The following is a 19,177-nucleotide window of genomic DNA, read 5'->3' as shown; positions in this document are numbered from 1 at the left end:
CGGTCTAGCAATTGCTCGTGGATTAAACTTAGGGCAATTTCTTCAAATATGATCTGTACTGCCGCATTCATAACAGGCACGGTAGGTTGTTTCGGCTAAAATCTGTTGGATAGATTGTTGGAGGATTGGCTGAGGTCTAGGTGGCGGTCGACGACGAGGTTGAGTTATTTGGGTTGATCGGTTCACAATTTTTGTACCTGCTCTGCAATTAGGGGCATAATGCCCAGTTCGACCACATTTCTGGCATACCGGGAATCTGCATTCTCCCACATGATGGTAATTACATTTATCGCACTTTGACAAGGGTCCTTTATACCTGTCTTGCTTCGTATCGGAACCAGCTATAGCATAATTTCTTATTGTCGGACGTGCACGTTTGCTTGATTGTCCTCCTTGTGCTCTCGTCCCGTAGTCGGTTCGTTTCATACCCACTGATTCTCCAGCCTTTCTCAATACTCCACTCCTTACTAGGTCAAAAATCACAATGCTGGCTTGAGTCACGACATTCTCAAACGATGTGTGTCCCACGGAGTTTACCAAACTCCTCACTTCCGGGGCTAAACCCCAAATATAATGTTCAGTTCGTTTGTCCTCGGGAGTTACTAACCATGGTACTAAGCGAGTCAGTTCATTGAAGCGGTTTGTATATCCCAAATGATCCGCTCCTTTCATTTCTAAGCTCCAAAGTTCATGTTCTAACCTTTGTATTTCATTCTTTGGGCAAAAATGTTCTAGCATCAATGTTTTGAGTTCGGCCCATGTCATGCGATTTACCGTATCTTGACCTTTTATTTGCACCGTAGTATTCCACCACATTAATGTGTGATCAGTAAATGTAGAGGCAACATACTTGACAATGCTTTCGGGTGGACAATTACTGATATTGAGGACGGATTCAGTCTTTTCGATCCATTTGATTAACCTATTTGGCCCTTCGGTACCTTTAAAGTCAATCGGTTTACAGGCCATAAAGTTTTTAATCGAATATTCTCTTCGAGGGGGATTAGGGTTGTTATTGTTATTGTTTGGGTTCGTTGAAGGATTATTGTTGTTGACATTATTTGTATCCGGTGGGGGATTATTTGCATTGGGAGGGGCGTTTGCATTAGGTGGGGGTTATTATTTGCGACTATTTCAGTGTTGGTTGGGGGAGCATTATTAATCGGTTGTTGGTTTGTTTGCATATTAGCATTTACACCGGCAGTTACTTGTGTTACAATAAGTGGGATTGCTTCTTGCATATGCCGAGCTATCATCTCGGCTATTTCTGTTTCAGTCATAAGGATTGCTTTCTTTGGGGCCATTCTATAATGATAATCAAATATAAGCCAATTAATACTAATTCCAGTATACGGCATCTTGTAACAATAATTACAATAAATGTTGTACAAGTAAATAAAACAACACAATGGTATTTCACAAACTGTTCTATACATTGATAACGAAAGGTACATAGACTTAGCCTGATAAAGGCCAGTGCTTGCATGTATACATCAAAATTTGTCACTAGATGACTACCAGACTTAACCCTGTAAGGGCCAGTGCTTGTAATAATACACAAAATCATACTCCATGTCAGTATAACATACTACTATATACATATATGGAGTGTCAAAAGATCACGTACACATATCTGTAACATCCTGCATCTATCCATACAAACGATAGACTAGCCACAAACATAAAAAAAACAACACCGTAATCATCCAGTAACAGTTCCACAGTCGAACTGTCACCCTTTCCAAACACCAACGGTGGTAGGCATCTGACTGCTGCAAATTCAGTACTATCTGCTGTAACGTCAATAAGCATTGGGTCACGTCCCTCATTTCCTGGTTAATGTTAGCTATGACTATCGAGTGGTCTATCACACGGTCAGTCAGGACAGCCATCCAAGAGTTGTTTCGTACGTTTGGGAGGTCAGGACGAGGGGTAGGTATACTCAATGAATGGGAAGATGAAGTATCTGCCCTAGGACGTGAAGGTCCTCCTCGGTAATGGGTAGATCTGAATGGAATCGAGGTAGGGTCAATCGGAGTTACCCGAATACGAGCAGTCTGTCGAACTCGTGCAGTAGCTGAAGTCGTCAGGGACAGATGAATGGGTGGAGTATATGATCTGGCTACCCTAGCAGGTGAATGGTACTGACTGTTAACTTCGTTTTGATCTCTGCGTGGTGACCTGGGTGGATAACTATCGAATATGTAGCCGGACAGATCAGGCACATTTCTGGGTAGCTCTCTACAAATAACTTCTTCTTCCACATCTTCTTCATCCTCCTCCGGTTCCTCTTCCGGGTCCTCCTCCTCTGGATCCTCCTCCTCAGCAGAGATTACTGGTTCTTCTTCCAGTACGTAGTTGTTATTCCTTGACATGACTCTGCACAAAGGTTAGTTATAAGAATAATATCTATTGCTAGCGCTAACTATTGTCGGGAAGATTAATTAATTAAGCCAAATTTAATATTAATTATATTAGAATATAATATTAGTTTATTAAAATTTTAATTTTAATTACTATTAGATTTATTATTGAATATCGATGAATATAATATTCATAGTAAAATTTACTGTTATCAGTAACATCGTACGTACACGTATTCGTACACCTTGTTTCAGATAAGCACGTATGTGTTTATATATATATATATATATATATATATATATATATATATATATATATATATATATATACGTACTCAGTATTACTTTTTATACACATATGTTGTCATTTTTACCTATCTGCATGTCCCGCGACTTTTCCCCGAATTCCCTCGTATAAGCAAGTTGTTATTATGTTCCGGACCACAATAACTCACTTGCCCTACAAGTTCATCCCGGCATCCATCACTATATAATATTAATTTATTATTTAATTATTTTTCCAGAGTTAATCGAGCCTACGGTTATATTTTAGGTACCCTAAAGGATAACCTAATCCATTATAACCAATGGCTCTGATACCAACTTCCGTCACACCCCGACTAGCACAATGCGGAAGCGTAAAACGGGAATGTAACAGACACCACTGGTATCAACAACATTGTTTATAAAGAAACATTACAAACTAATTTACATTATATTACATTGATATATCTTTGTGTTCAAACTAGGTATTACAACAAAATACGTTGGTTAAACTATTCTATTCGTACTAATAACATTGCATCTATTCACATAGCATCGAGCATGTTCTACAATAGATAGCACGACATCACTTTATTCCAACTTTGGTAATCCTGAAAAGTAGTTTAAAATGGGTCAACTACTGGAGTTGGTGAGTTTCATGAGTTTCAAAAAAACAGTTATGAGTATTCACAAGTTAACACTTGTAATCATGATATAAGTATGTATGTATGTAAATGAATGATGTAATTATGCTAAGCTACAGTGAAGCCTTGACTGTTTGTGCTGCGTGCATCCATTTCCCACGCTCAATCAACCACTGTGGCTCCCCTTCCGCCCACAACATGCCCTGGTAGCTATGTCTAACACTAGATAGCCTGTATGTATAATTATGGTCATGTGCAAACGGCGCTATGTGACATGGCAACCAGGCCGATTCCGTTTGGGTTTGTCAAACCAATAGTACTATTCACAAGCCACCGGCTCGAAGTTAATCACTGTGATCGTGGGGACTTTCGTGTGTTAGCACTTAGATAATTCACATCATTACAAATTTTAGATATGTATACATAATCAAACATGCTTTTCACCCCAAAAGCACGTCGGTTCGAGGTTTGTGTAACTTGAAATCATGGTTTCCTATAACCAGTATTATAATAATATTAATATTTTAATATTATTATAATCTCAATACTAAATTGGGCTGTATAACTAATATGGGTATAGTTGGAACGCGGTGGCAATAGGCTTAGATTGTGATGTTGTTCAATGTCTAATACTTAGAACCGAACTTGGCTCAGATTCCCGTTTTCCCAGCTGGGCCAAGTTATTCATTTACTCGTTTAAAAAATAGTTATGGGGAAATACGCTTGGGTAAATATGTTGGTTAATAAAATGATTAAGTTATAAGGAAAGATCACTTATTGGGGTCACGTATTAGCTACGGGGCCCGTTTCCGTTTATTCAGTTTGATTTGAGAAGAAACGCGCACAATCTATCCAGATTTTCCAGGTTTCTCATAGAAAGGTTCGTTTTTACTTAATTAACTCAAAAATATGATTTTTTATCACTCTTGGTGTTTTGATATTTCCGCAGGTTCGTTAATTTCGAACTTGCCGGTTTTTATTAAAAATTGAATTTATTTACTCTTAAAATTAGCATAATTAATTAACCATTAATCATTAAATTATGAAAATTTAGCCACTTAACAAATAAAATATGTAGATTTTAATAAAAATATTTTTGAAATTATTTACTGATTTATTAATTTATAAAAATTCATTTCATCACCTATATTTCGCTTGAAAATCGTCCGTTTATCCCAAATGATTTCCAAATATTCCACAAAAATTCATGAATACTCAAATCATGTCCCAAAAAAACCTGTATCAATTCCAGAATGCAATAAGCTTGTTCAATATTCTTTTCGGCCCAAATTCGGTTATAAACATTCATAGGAACACATATGCACAAAACACCCTTAAACTTTTCAAAATGATCCCAAATTTTATATGTAATCAAAATATACCTAATCTAAGTTCCCCACAAAATTTCATAATTGTTCAAGCGTTTTAACTATTTTTCCCAAATAAACGTCTCAATTCGGTAATAAATTCGCCAAATATTCTCGGATGGTCAAAAAATTACCAAATTTGAACAGGGACTCAATGATATGGTCCCTGATGTCCTTGCAAAATTTTAAGGCCTAAAAATATGCACATCACAACCTTAACCTAAACAGCCCGTAAACGAGTGTTTCGGCATTACCTTAGCGGTTTTGGTTCGTTTCCGCCTTTCTAATCAACTTTTCAAGCTCTTGTGCTCCTCTGTAGGCTAGATAAAAGTCCTATATCACAAACCAAGCAATTTTTCATCAACATAACAGCCCTTGAGTTACGGTTTCGGCTAGTGCACAATAACGAACTTTTGAACCGTAAAAATGCCTTTTCAACCCTTTAATCCGTGTTTATGGCCAAAAAAGATCATGATTCTGATTTGAAACTAGATTAGCATAAAAGTATGTTTTTGAATGATTTTTGAGGGTTTTACATGGTAAACTATGATTTTCAACAATTAAAACATGTTGATATGGTATTAATCAAGGTTAAACAAGTGTAAAAGTTGCTTATTTAAGTTGTTTACCTTAGGGTTTGAAGAGTTTCCTGATGAAGAAAAGTTTTTCCAAAATTTTCTTGTGGATGAATGTGAAAGAAATCAAAAAGGGGGGGGTCCAATATTGCCGCCGGAAGGTTGTTTGGGCCCCCATGGGCCCATTTTGGCCCAAATAATTGATTCTAAAAGCCGAAAAACGAAAAGCTCAGTCCAAATTTAGTTCAGGTTCGGTTTTTGGCGCGAAAAACTTATTGGGTGCGTTAAACAGTGCGAAAACGAGTGTTTTTCGGCTAGTTTTGTGTAAAATTATAAAAACATTGTATAAGTTTGTAACAATCAAAAATATTTTCACGGATCGTTTAAAACATTTCAAATAAGTGTTTGGTAAGTCTTTTTCGGCTTAATGGATGATACAATGCTTGGTTTGTAACTATCTTTCGCTTTTAAATCTATAACGGGTAGTTAAACGAGCATGTTTTCGTTTAACTTGTTTGCTATCGAACTAAGGCCATATTACTAATATTTTAGCTTATATTAAACGTATATCACTTATAGATGGCCCTCGAGATATCTGGGTCATAACCAGACCCGTTCGGTTAATCGTTTGATTGCTACGTATTACGCGTTTATTTGTTTAATCGATAAATACGTACTGAGGTGTACCTTGTTTTGGCTCAAATGTCACAGAAAATGAATCATAAATCAACCAAAAAGAGATAAAAGAAACTAAAACCCAACCCGTCCCGTGCGAAAACTCGTGTAGGCTTGAAACTTGATCCGAGACAAAACCTGAACCAAACTCATTCCAATCCAAAACCCATATTGGGCCAAAACCTATCTCATGTGGAAATATGTGCCACTCCAAAACCCGTTTCGACCCGAACCTACCACATTTTCTTACAACACTAACCCGAATCGACCCACTTCTTTAAATTTGTTGACCATTTTACCCGAAAATAAGAAGGTGGAATTTCAAGTGAGTCATTACAACTACGATTTCGGTAAATCTCTGATTCAGTATTACATTCAACACCAGCGACAACAAAAATAAAAATTGCACAGTTGTCGAAATTTAGACATATAGGCACAAAGAAAGTACCAAGAGTAGATCGGTCTGCAGTATACTTTACCTTCGATAATCTTGCCTTTACAACCAACTACCACCACCGTTGCCACTTGGTATCATTGTTTGCCTCATAACCTCCACTAGATCTAAGCAAAAAACAACTCAAAATCGCCACCAACTAATGAAATCTGGCGAAAAGTTTGAATATGGTGAATGGGAGAAAGCAGAATGAGATCTAGCTTAGATTTTGAATTTTGAAATCCTGAATTCAGATATGCCCGTTTCTTTGAAGAAAAACGGGTAAATTGAAAAGTAAATGCATGCTATACTTCATAAGTGGTACCTCAAGCATTGAGCATTCCAGTTCATTCTCTATCTCCATATCCATCTCTAAAATTATACTAAAAAATCACTGTATTTTTGCTTTTCTTTCTAATTAAATAATACTTTTTATTTCTTTAGCATTACATTTTCTATTACATTCACTTACAACCACTTTAAAAAAATATTAAAAATTCTTAGAGTGTGAACAGTTTTTCTCAAAATTTAACATAAACACTAAATTTTTCTCCCTCATCTACTCATAATCATTCAAAACCATACTCTAAAAAATAGAGAATACACTCACATAAATTTGGGGAATCGATTGAGAATGCTCTAAGAGCATTCCCGACAGCTTCTCTATCTCTATTTCTATAATTATATTAAAAACACTATATTTTCTCTCTCATATACAATTAAATAATACTATTTTTGCATCTTTTTCATTAACTTTTTCTCTCTCCTTCACTTACAACCACTTTCAAATATATTAAAAAATAAATAGATAATAAGCAGTGTACCTCCAAATTTACTCAAAATTTGATCATCTGTTTAAAATTTTCTCTCTGCTCCACTCATAACTACTTATAATCCTCTAAAACAATTTAGAGAACTCCCTCACATAATTAAAGAGGAGCTGTCGGAAATGCTCTAAGTAAAACTCTTAATTTTAAGAGTTTTTATGCGAAATTATCTTCTTGCCTTTCGTGTGTGTGTGTGTGTGTGTGTGTAGAAAAGAGTTAAAACAAAAATAAAAAGTTTCCTAAGATAGGTAAGGAGGACATAAAATTTGAAATTAGGAAACATGTGAGCTTATCTAAGAAACTATGTAGCATAAATCCTAGATACTAGGAAACTATTTGGTATTTTGGAAACTAATAATCTCAACCACTAGATCCAAAGGCCTAGTTCTACTCTTACTCTTTCTAGAAAACTGTCTCTTTTTATTTTATATATATGGGAAGGATCAACAAAAAAACTCCTGATGTAGATGTCGTGCTCTAATAAAAAACAAGTATTTATGATACTTAAATACCTATAACTAGTACGGGTAAGTAAGGTCATCTCCACAGGGAATTAGTGGAAAGTGCAAGTTTGACTCATGACTCGAAAACTATTTAACTAAGCGGACAGATGATGTCAAGCAGCTTAGAAATTGGAAGGAAACACAATTACTTTTAGATTTTGTAAACAATTATGAGAAACAAGTGATTCACTTAAGGTTCAGGTAATGCGATAACAAACTAATCACTGATTATGTTAAGTTGATTGCGTAGTAATTACTAGACCTAGTAGTTTGGTTGTAATGACAAACAAAACCTTATCCGAGTTGTTGACACAACTGAATGCGATCTATCAAATTACCAGTTTTATATCATGAAAATCAATTATTATGCAATAACTAACGGTTATCGAATCAATGACACAAGACTCTAGGCTTAAATGTTGATGAACACAGCCGAATAGTTGATGTAAGAGTTGATAAACAAAAACAAAAATTGTTTAAACAATCAATTACTAATTAAGCAAAGCAAGATAGAACATCATATTCAATTAAACTCTTACTCAATGAAGCACAAATAATTCGATCATAATCAATTTACACAAACCCCCCACCTAAAGTGATCACAAAGATGCATAGCTTGACATCGGCATAATGATTAACTCGCTTATCTGATGAAAGGAACAAAGCTTGGAATGATTGGATGAATTGGAAGCTCTGAGATGATGCAAGATTGTCCTAGGGTTCGTTCTTGACTGCTAGAATGAGAGCTAATTCAGAGCCATTCCATTTTTATGTCCTTCGCGTAGCGCGAAGGATTTTCCCCTTTAGTTCGCATAGCGCTAAGTAAGATAACATCATACTCTGATTTGTCTAGTCGAGAAACCTGAAATTCATATATTATGGGTCCCATAACTCATTTTCTAACCCAAGATATGCCTGTTTTACAAAAAGACACTTTCCTGTTAACTCGTCTCGTTCAGTTTTCGCTTCGGCTCTGAGTTTCTCATCTAAACCTTTCTCGGATCCTTAACCATCCATATATGCTTCCCTATGCTTTCGTCTACTCGAGACTCGCTTACTCTTCATCTGATAGCTCTGAATTAGCTCGTTTAAGCTCCGAATACCTACAATCATAAAAAAAACTCAAAGTAATTGTGCTCGCGATACATAAACAATTAAACACATGAAATAACACATACATACACACGATTTGTACCCGATCATCAACTCCTATAGAATTATTTTTAATTAAAAATACAAAAATATTTTCAAATTTTTTTCTTTAATCCTTTTTATATTTTGTTACTTTTCATCGATAAAATAAAAAATAAAAAACATAAAAAAAAGTTGACGTAGTGCACATATGTAATACTATGCAATATTGTTGTATTACACATTTGCAATAGTGTGTATTTTATATGTTTAATAGTGTTTAATTGCATATGATATAACACAATTGCATATTATGCAATACAAATTATTGAATATATGCAAATACAACACACACTATTGCATATATGTAATACAACACTAATGCACCTATGCACTATATCGATATTTTTATTTTTGCATATAATATAATACTATTGCGTATATACACCCACCCTCCATGGATTCACGTCGAGGTACCGTAGAAGAAAAAACTACAAAAACCGATCCAATTTATCATAATCGATTAGTTAACATGTTGGTTAACCGTATTCTGAAACACGGAAAAAATCGTTGGATTATCTATTGAGCCGTGAAAAATATTCAACAAAAGAAAAAAACAAATCCACTATCTGTTTTACGTCAAGAAATACATGAAGTAACTCTAGGTATAGTAGTAAAAGTAAGCTGTGTAGGTGGATCGACTCATCAAGTTCCCATTTAAATAGGACCCACACAAGGAAAAACACTTGCCATTCGTTGGTTATTAGCGGCATGCCGAAAATGTCTGGGATACAAATAATTCCATATATGATATTCAGCACTTTTGCACAAATAAATTACAAACTAGTGCACATATGCAATAAAAGACATCGATTTATTGCATGCATATGTGCACTACAATGAGTTTTTTTTTTATTTTTTTATATTTATATTTTTTTCTAGTGAAGAATAATAATATATAAGAAGAATGAAAGAAAAAATATTTTTTTAATTAAATTAAAAAAATATTTCTTTATTAGTTTTCTAGTTCTCTCTTTGAAAATGAGTCCTCTTTTGATTCTCTATATATATATATATATATTGGGTAAGGTTAAAATGAAAACCCACTTGAGTTGTGAAAACCCACGAAAACCCTATGTAATATTGTTTTTTTTGTTACATGTAATATATGTTGTAACATTTAATACAAAATATCGAAACATCAAAAAAAAATGTTTTGCTATTTTTTAACATTTTTTTACTAATTTTTATATATGTTTTCAGGAGAGAGAAAAAATTATATTCATATTTACATTTTTTATTCACTTTAATTGTGGATCACAAGATTTAAACATTAATTAAAAACATGTGGTTAATTAGAAACCAATTCTCAACCACATGTTTTTAATTAATATTTAAATCTTGTGGTCCACAATTAAAATAAATAAAAAATATAAATATGAATATAACTTTTTATCTCTCCTGAAAATATATATAAAAATTAGTAAAAAAATGTTAAAAAATAGCAAAACATTTTTTTTATGTTTCGATGCTTTGTATTAAATGTTACAACATATATTACATGTAAGAAAAAAAAACGATGTTACATAGGGTTTTCGCGGGGTTTCACAACTCAAGTGGGTTTTCATTTTAACCTTACCTATATATATATATATATATATATATATATATATATATATATATATATATATATATATATATATATATCAAGATGGTAACCTAGCACAATCAGTTGAATTAAACGACCATTAGGGTTTGAACAAAACTGTAGTTCGACTCTTATTCTAATATTGAAAACTGACATATGTATGAAGAAAAGGAAACATGTATTTAAAAACTCCCAACTTACCTTACAAGAAAACAAATTTGAAAGTAACTCAAACGCTAACCATTACCCAAAAAAATACAAGATACATAAACATTCTTAAAATTTCAATAATCTTCTTTTCTACCCTCTGAGATCGGACCGTACCTCCCTATTATCAACAGAGCTTCGTTTTTAGTTCTTCCCCTAAATCTTGATATTCTTCATGTTCATTGCTTCGTGAAATCTTTTAAGCATCACACTTGGCAAACTTTTGGTAAAGACATTGGCTACTTACTCATGAGTAGTAACATACTTCAAATCGATCTTTGCCTTATAATACCTTTTCTCGCTTAAGTGCTAGTATATTTCTATATGTTTTGACCTTGCGTGAAACATCATATTCTCTACTAAGTGAACTGATGATAGATTATCATAAAACATTACCATCTTCTCCTTCACTAGTTGCCTCAGCTCACCAAGTAATAATTGAAACCAAAACACTTCTTGGGTTTCTGTAACGACCATATACCTCACCTTGGCTTTAGATAGTAGACGGTAGGTTGTGTCTTGCTATACCGTTAAAGCAAATCCTAACCTATATACATTTGCGACACGATTGATTCTAATTATATGATATGATAGTGGATTTATGATCTATGAGAGATGGTGAATGAATATGGAAACACATAGTTAAGAGCACAAAAGCTCTGTTACATTCATTGTGTTGCATTATTGCAACACAGTTCTCTATTTAAAGAGATATGATCGCATCTAATTATTATACTATATTCCTATTGGTCCCCGGGGGGGGGGGGGGTATCCTGTCACTATCAAGGTACATTTCAGGTGTATCTATATGGTTTTCCCTTTCCATCTTCGGATGCTATGTATATTTTCCCTTATCTCTATTTGGTATATTCGATTGTTTTGTCTTGTAGCTGTAGATGTGGTATTTTTGGGGGTCACCCCTACATACAACATGTCACCATTCCTCATTTAGTAGATCTTCTTGTACAAATCATCAGAAAAATCAGCATAATAAGAACCCGTTAACTCTAACTTCACTCCTTGATCAAACTTAACCCCGAAACCTAGGGTTAACTTCACATACCTTAGAACTCGACTAATTGCGTCAAGGTGTGGTTTCCTAGGTTTTCGCATGTATCGACTAAGTATACCAACTTCGAAGGATATGTCCGGTCGGGTTTACGTTAAGTAAATTACGCTTCCTACTATTTTCCGATACATAGTAATAGGGGCGGCTCAACCACTTTGGTGGCCTAAAGAGATGTTTAAAAACGAGGCCTTATAGTAAAAAAAGTTATCTTGCTTTCACTCCGAATAAATAAAGAAAACGAGGCCTTATTGTAAAAAAACTTATCTTGCTTTCACTCCGAATAAATAAAGATGTTATCATTTTTTGAAAGTACATAAGTAATGCAATTCCTCATACATTCACAGACCTAATTTAGCTTAAATGTCGCGTAAATCACACACATTAATCCATATTCCAAATATATAATTATTAGTTTTGTTTTGAAAATTGGAGGCCTAAGAATATGAAGACCTAAAACCTTAACTTTATTTTGTTCTCTCTAAAAACGGCCCTGCATAATAGGCTCCTAACTCCTTTCCTTTATGGGCGCATCGCTTGACATCGACATACATAGGCGTATTATTATGTAAAACATGGATAGTTTATATTATTTTTTTTATTATATGTATTTCTATTTCTGTTTAAAATATAATACGTTGTTTTGAAATAGTAGTAAACAATATATGTATTTCTATTTCTATCTAAAATATAATATTTAAAAACAGTAGTAAAAAGGGTAACCACATTTTGACTAAATGTTTGTGAAAGTGAATTAGAGATTTATGATTTTTACTGGCCTACACTTAATTTGTCCATATGCATGTAGAACAATAACAACAATGCATCATTATTTACTGATTTTGAGCACCTCATGCGCTGTTAATTATGTATTATTTTGAATGGTTTTACTAGGCGGGGATCCTGTGAAGACTTTAAAGTTGCTTGATTCTGGAAATGCCGTTTAATAGAAAATGGTACAGGAATTATTAAATGGGAAAGCTTCCGGGACCCAACCGATACTTTTCTTCCCGGCATGAAAATGGACTTAAATTTAAAGTTGAAATCCTGGAAAACGGCTGCTAACCAGGACGTTGGAAGCTTTATTTTCCAAAAAGAAGAGACAAATCAATACATCATTTGGAATTCAGTTAAAACAACATATCAATGGAAAAGTGGAAGTGGATCAACCATAAGTTTTGACCCGGAGCCATTGTTCATTGATGCATACTACTTGTTGTCTAATTCCACCAAACCACCATACAATACAAATTACTGCAACTCAAACCCCAACCCACTAAATAAAAAGCTGTACTGCACTAATCCTGCTAATCCTTTTGTCTTTAAGAACAACTCTAGGTTGTTGATGAGTCATACCGGACACATACAGTATTATAGTTGGGCAGAACATGATAACCAATGGGTTCTGGATTGGCAAGTGCCTATGGATGATTGTCATATTTATGGGGTGTGTGGCAAGTATTCAGTTTGCACCATAAGTGATACTGATGAATCCAACTGTAGTTGTTTGTTCGGATTTGAACCTGTTTCACTACCAGATATGTCACATGGGTGCAAGCGAACAAACCAGATATGTGTCGAGAATGAGGAGTTTTTCGTGAACATATCCATGATAAACCTTGAAAATCCAACTCTTCCAGCGGTCGATTCTGAAAATGAGTCGGATTGCATGAATAAATGTCTTGATAGATGCGACTGCATAGCGTACTCTTATACTGCTGCAACCATAGACCAAGTAAGGAGTGGGCGTAGTGAAGACGCAAATAGTAGTTGCTGGTTGTGGGATTTAGATTTAAATAGTCTTCAAGCCAACGGGAGACATAATATTTCCATTCGTGTTTCAAAAGGTACTCCATTGACGTTTAGACCATCCTAGTATGAAAACATAAAAACATGTCTAGTCAGCTCACGTATTAAATAAAAAAATACACTCATGAAAACACACCTATAAAAACTAAAAATAACATATACCATGTGTTTCTTTTCACCACTCATCTCCGTATATGTATATATATTAATGCCAGAAAGGTACATGAGGCCCGTTTCTTCTTGTTCTTGGCAAAGGAACTACACTCCTAAAACGGGTGCCGACACGAGTTACGTAATGTTAAAACCGAGTGATGAGATGTTTTGTTTTACTAAAAAGTCGAAAACTCACCATATGTGGGTGCGCTGAGAAGTTTTGTACTTCGTCCATCATACCTAACATGTTCTTTGTGTATAGAAGGCAACGTTGACCATGCAAAAGGATCTTCGGGTGAAAATTCATCATCGCTCAGGAAAGAGGCACAGGTTTTGATCATCATAATGACGGTCCTTCTTATCTTATTGTTAGGAAGTCTTGGCTATATATACTACAAGAGATTAGCTATTCGCGAAGAAGGTAAAATACTGGCTCCCGTATCCTTTCCAAGATAAAAATAAATAAAACATCATTTTAAAAGTTTCACGTAAATGTGTTGGTTTATAAACTGTAGTAGTAGGACACCGTTTAACCCGAGAATGCATAGAATCCTATTACATTGGAAAGGAGCCTTTAATAGGCCAATAAATAAGCAAATAAATAAATTCCAAGTAAAATAAAGCAACCAAAACCATAATTCTGTAGGCCCATCTATCTTATTTTTGTCTCTGATTCAACGAGTTATTCTTTGATATCATGATTAACAGTCACACACACACACAAATCTTAAACAAACTGAAAAGAATGAAAGTTGATTGAACCGTGAATGTGATAACTGTTTTACAAAGAAAGTAACAAACCTTATTGAAACTAACTAAACTGTCGCATCTGATGAGATAGGAACGGTTGTTATATAATGATATGATGCGTTTATAAAAGTTATGCTATCAAAAGCGCTTGTTTTTTTCATTGAAGATTTCAGTGCATACATAGATAGAAAACAAATCCTAGGCATGAGATAATGCTAAATAAAAGGTATAAAACAAAAGAACCATAATAAAGATAATCATACGTAACAGTGTCATAAGTAAACCATAATTCTTTTGATTCCTTTACTCCCCCCTCAATCTGGAGTATGAAGATCATGCTCAGCTTGCTAAGAAGAAACCAAAGTTGTTGTGCTCCTGACGGTTTGGTAAGAAGGTCAGCGACCTAATGTTTGGACTTGATATGCAGCGGAAGGATTTCATGAAGCTCGACTCTTTCTCGAACGAAACACCTATCCATTTCCACATGCTTGGTGCATTCATGAAAGACCGGATTATTGACTATGCATCGAGCCACTTAGTTATCACAATACAAAGAGTGGCTCTTGTTGGAGTGGCTTGTAGCCCTTTTAATAACCATCTTATCCACAAAATTTTACTAATCGTAGAACCCATAGCATTCTACTTCAGCTGAGGAATGGGATACTACAGATTGCTTCTTTGTTTTCCATGAAACTGGGGCACCTCCCAACCAAAGAACCTAACCAGTACGAGAGCACCTCGTGAAGAAACAACATAACCAATCTGCATCATAGTATGCATCAAGATCTAACCCGCCATTCTTTGGAAAAAATTGCCTTGACCAGGTGGTTTTAAGGTAATGCAACGTACGTATTGCAGCTTCCATATGTTCTCGTTTAGGATCAGAGACGAATTGACTAAGAATATTGACAGAGTAGGAGACGTCCGGTTGAGTAAATTTGATGTATAAAAGGCACCCTATGAGACCTCGATATGGATGTGCATATGTTTTTTCACTTTCGAAACAATGATCAAGTTTTAGATTTTGCTCTATCAGAAAGGAGCTAGGGCGACAACCAAGAAGACCACTGTCTTCAAGGATGTCAAGCGTATACTTCCTTTGACTTAAATCCAAACCATCCTCCGTCCTTGCCACTTCAACACCCAAAAAATACTTAAGTGTGCCAAGATCTTTAATACTAAATCGTTCGCCAAGATGTTCTTTTATATCTACTCAATGTGGTTCCTAGTAATAATTACATCATCATTGTATATTAAAACAGCATTAGTAAGAGCTGAATCGTTATATAAGAACAATGAATGGTTGGCCTTAGATTGTCTAAATCCATTTTCAAGTAAAATTTTTAGACCAATTTTTGGAGGCCGGTTTTAATCCATAAAGAGATTTATTCAGTTTCCATACCCGTGTTTTGTTTTCTTAGGTAAAACCTTGTGGGATCTTCATATAGACCTCCTCCTGTACGCCCCCATGTAAAAAGACGTTGTTGACGTCAAGTTAGCTGATTAGCCAATTTTGTTTAACGGCGATTGCAAGTAAGCTTTGTATAGTGACAAGTTTTGCCACCGATGCGAACGTGTCATGGAAATCTACGCCCTCCATTTAAGTGAAGCTATTAGGAAATGTCATAACTCTTAGAGCAATACCCTCCCACATCATTAATTCTTGGAGCAATATCCTCCATGTCATTAATTCTTTAAAGTGTAATTATTTAGTGAAATTGTATCCATGTATAGAGGAGTAATTCTCTCATAAATAGTTGTTCTCTATTTGTATTAAAGAGCATGTACAGAATGACATAATCATTTACCGGCCATGTAACCGGCAACACCCCATCTCCAACCGAAACCATCACTATCAATAACGAATCTGTGCCCAATCCCGACTTTCTTGCTTGGCAAATAGCCGATCAAAAAGTCCTACTCCTCATCAACTCTAACCTAACCGAAGAAGCCATGGCCGAAACTATTGGTCATACCACGGAATAAGCCGTTTGTAAAGCCTTAGCCGACGCCTGTAGCCACTTCTCTATTGAACGAATCCACAATCTGAAAGACTCTCTTCGAACCCTTCAAAAAGGAGCATTTTCGGTTTCCGAATTTGGTCGCAAATTCAAAGCTTTAGCCGACCAACTCATGGCTAAAGGGCATCCCATAAGTGACGACGACAAACTCCTTTGTGGAATAGGTGCTTCTTTTGAAAACTTCTCCACTTCTCAACGAACCACTCACCCGGCCCTTTCATTATCTCTTGGCTAACGCTGAAAATCAAGAGATGCTCGTTCAAGAATTACATGGTTCTCAACCCCCCAGGCCGCATTTTATGCCCACCCGAATAAAACTTCTCACACCCGTCCTTCTTCATCTCTTGGAAAAGGTCGCGCCTCTTCCGCCTGCGGCCGTACTTCTTCCTACCACCAAAAGACCTCCACATTGCCAAATTTGTCGTTAAACTGGCCATTATGCGAGTACTTGTCCTCAACTCGCATCCTTTACCCAAAAATCGGTTCCTCTTGGTGCCAATCTTGCTGAGCCTTTTCATGCCCAATGTAACATAGCCTCGGACTCTCCTAGTTGTGTGATCAAGTTTGATAGAAATGCTACATTTCAAATTTGTAATTAGTATGAAGTGTAGTTTGGGGGTGCTTTATGCAACATTTGTAAGTTAGAGGGTCTTGATGTAATATTAGGCGGTTATTGGGGGTTATAAGTTAGTTATATAACTACCAGATAGTTATATAACCACCAAGGTAGTTATATAACCGCAAGGGGTGGTTAATTAACCGCCACGAGGAAAACTATAAATAGATGCTCGCTGTAAAATTTATATCGTGTCTTATTTGATCAATAAAATTTGTGTTTCGGGTTAATCCCCTATTCTTGTTGTTCTTCGTCTTTGTTATGTTCTTGATTGTTGATTGAATCATGATCTCCTGGGTCCTAATTTTGTATAAGAGCATCAGGATCTTTGATCGATTAATCAAAAATCAGACAATTGGTGGTGATTGGTGGTGGATTCCGACAATTAATAGTGGTGATTGGGGGTGGATGCTCGAAATTAAATGAAGATTGGTGCTGGTCGGTTGTGATTTCTGGTGAATTAGAAAGGGCATTAATGATGATATTCTGGTGATGTAGGGCGGCGGAAGCGGTGGATTCCGGCGGCATGGTGGTGACTGGTTGTGATTTTTGGCGAATAAGAGAAAAGCAGCGACAGTGGTATTTTGAAGGTGCAGGCAATGACGGTGGTGGATTTCGATGGCGTGATGGTATTCTAGTTGTGAAAGGGCGGAAACGGTGGATCCGGTGTCACTAGGGATTATCGAAATATTAGAAAGGTTAGCAACGGTAGTATGTGGTTGTTGAGGTATCCGACAGAAGAAATAGTGGGACCCTTTGTGGTTCTTGTTAGAAACGGGAATGGTTGTTTGTTTGTGTTTGCCTACGAATCAGAAACCGAAGATATAAGATCAGGTATTCCAACAAAATAGGAGATTTTGTTGAAGGATTCAAACCCACAAAGAGTTAAACAAGGGCTGGTTCGGTTTGATCAGTTCGTACAACACGTTTCAAGAGGAAACAAGTATCGATTCAGAGGTAATCGAGGGTGATTTCGTATAACATGTTTCAAGAGGAAACAAGTATCAGTTCAGAAATAATCTAGACATGAAGAAAAATCAAAGCACAAGTAATGAAGATCAAAAAGAAAATAAAGGCCGTATTCAATTGGAGATTGAAGATAACATATGAAGATGTTGAAGGAATGGATTGACAAATTAGGGGGGGGGGGGGAGATGTTGGCCTATAATTTGGTTAATCCATGAGAGTCAAAGTTTATAGTCATATTGTAATTGTGCCAAAGAATGTTTATGTTGTATTTAGAATGCTTATGAAAGTATAGGGACTAGATGTGTCAAATGGATAGTTTATAACTTCCATTTATAGATGTCAGATTAAGGTTGAGGTTGAAAAGACGCATCCTTCTACGATCATGACTCTAAGTGGTGTATAAATAGGGGTCAATATTCAAGAGTCAAAACATTCAAAATTGTTGTAAAGATTGAATTATCAGATTGTTAATAAAGTTCTTGTTGATATCAATTATGTTTCATCTTTGTTTCTTAATCAATCAATTGTTAAAGGTCATATATGGGCAACAATTGGTATCAGAGCTACAAATAAAGTTTTCCATGGTGCAAAGTCCGGTGGTGTTGAGAGATTGGCGGGGTCAAGGTTTGGCGGTAGGCCGAGAGGTGTTCAACCAAGGCGTGATTCGGTTGATGCTTACAAGGATTCCTTCAAGAGTGAACCAGGCATGATAATGGAAGATATCACGAGGAATGGGAAGAGTGTTGCCTGTGACGCGGGTGAGAAGTCATTAGGGTTTAAGAGAAAAGACTGCTTAATTACCTGAATGTTAAGTTTGGAAAAGATTATGAAGGTTCAAAATATTAAGATCATTGTATTAAATCATCAATAAAGAATTTAGTGGCGGTTACTGGGGTTCTTGAACAACCGGAAACCGAGTGGCGAGGTTCGCAGTGAGTTTCGATCGCCATGCGTTTTCGTGTTAGGGTGAAATGAATTTAGAATAAAGAAGAAGAGAATGGCAGTGATGTTTTGGAGATGGTTAAAATCGATTTAAGTTTTAACGAGTCGGGGTGACTTGTGTTGGCGGTTGCGGTGTGATCTGGTGGAAAAGATGCAGCAGTAGTGGAACGACGGTGGTTCGTTCGTTAGAACCCAGCCAGAGTAAGTAGAGGCT

At 35.7% G+C, this 19,177-nt stretch overlaps 1 pseudogene; it reads left to right on the top strand.

Moving 5' to 3' along the window:
- LOC143533583 (G-type lectin S-receptor-like serine/threonine-protein kinase At4g03230) overlaps positions 1 to 19,177 on the top strand; it is a 55,180-nt pseudogene that overhangs the window by 11,549 nt on the left and 24,454 nt on the right.

Source organism: Bidens hawaiensis, unplaced genomic scaffold (genome assembly GCF_021521415.1).
Source record: "Bidens hawaiensis isolate Kalapana, Puna unplaced genomic scaffold, B.hawaiensis_p1.1 tig00009799_1, whole genome shotgun sequence".
NCBI classification, from domain to species: domain Eukaryota; kingdom Viridiplantae; phylum Streptophyta; class Magnoliopsida; order Asterales; family Asteraceae; genus Bidens; species Bidens hawaiensis.
Note: the sequence above shows the minus strand (reverse complement) of the source record. Positions and strands in the feature narration are given on the sequence as shown.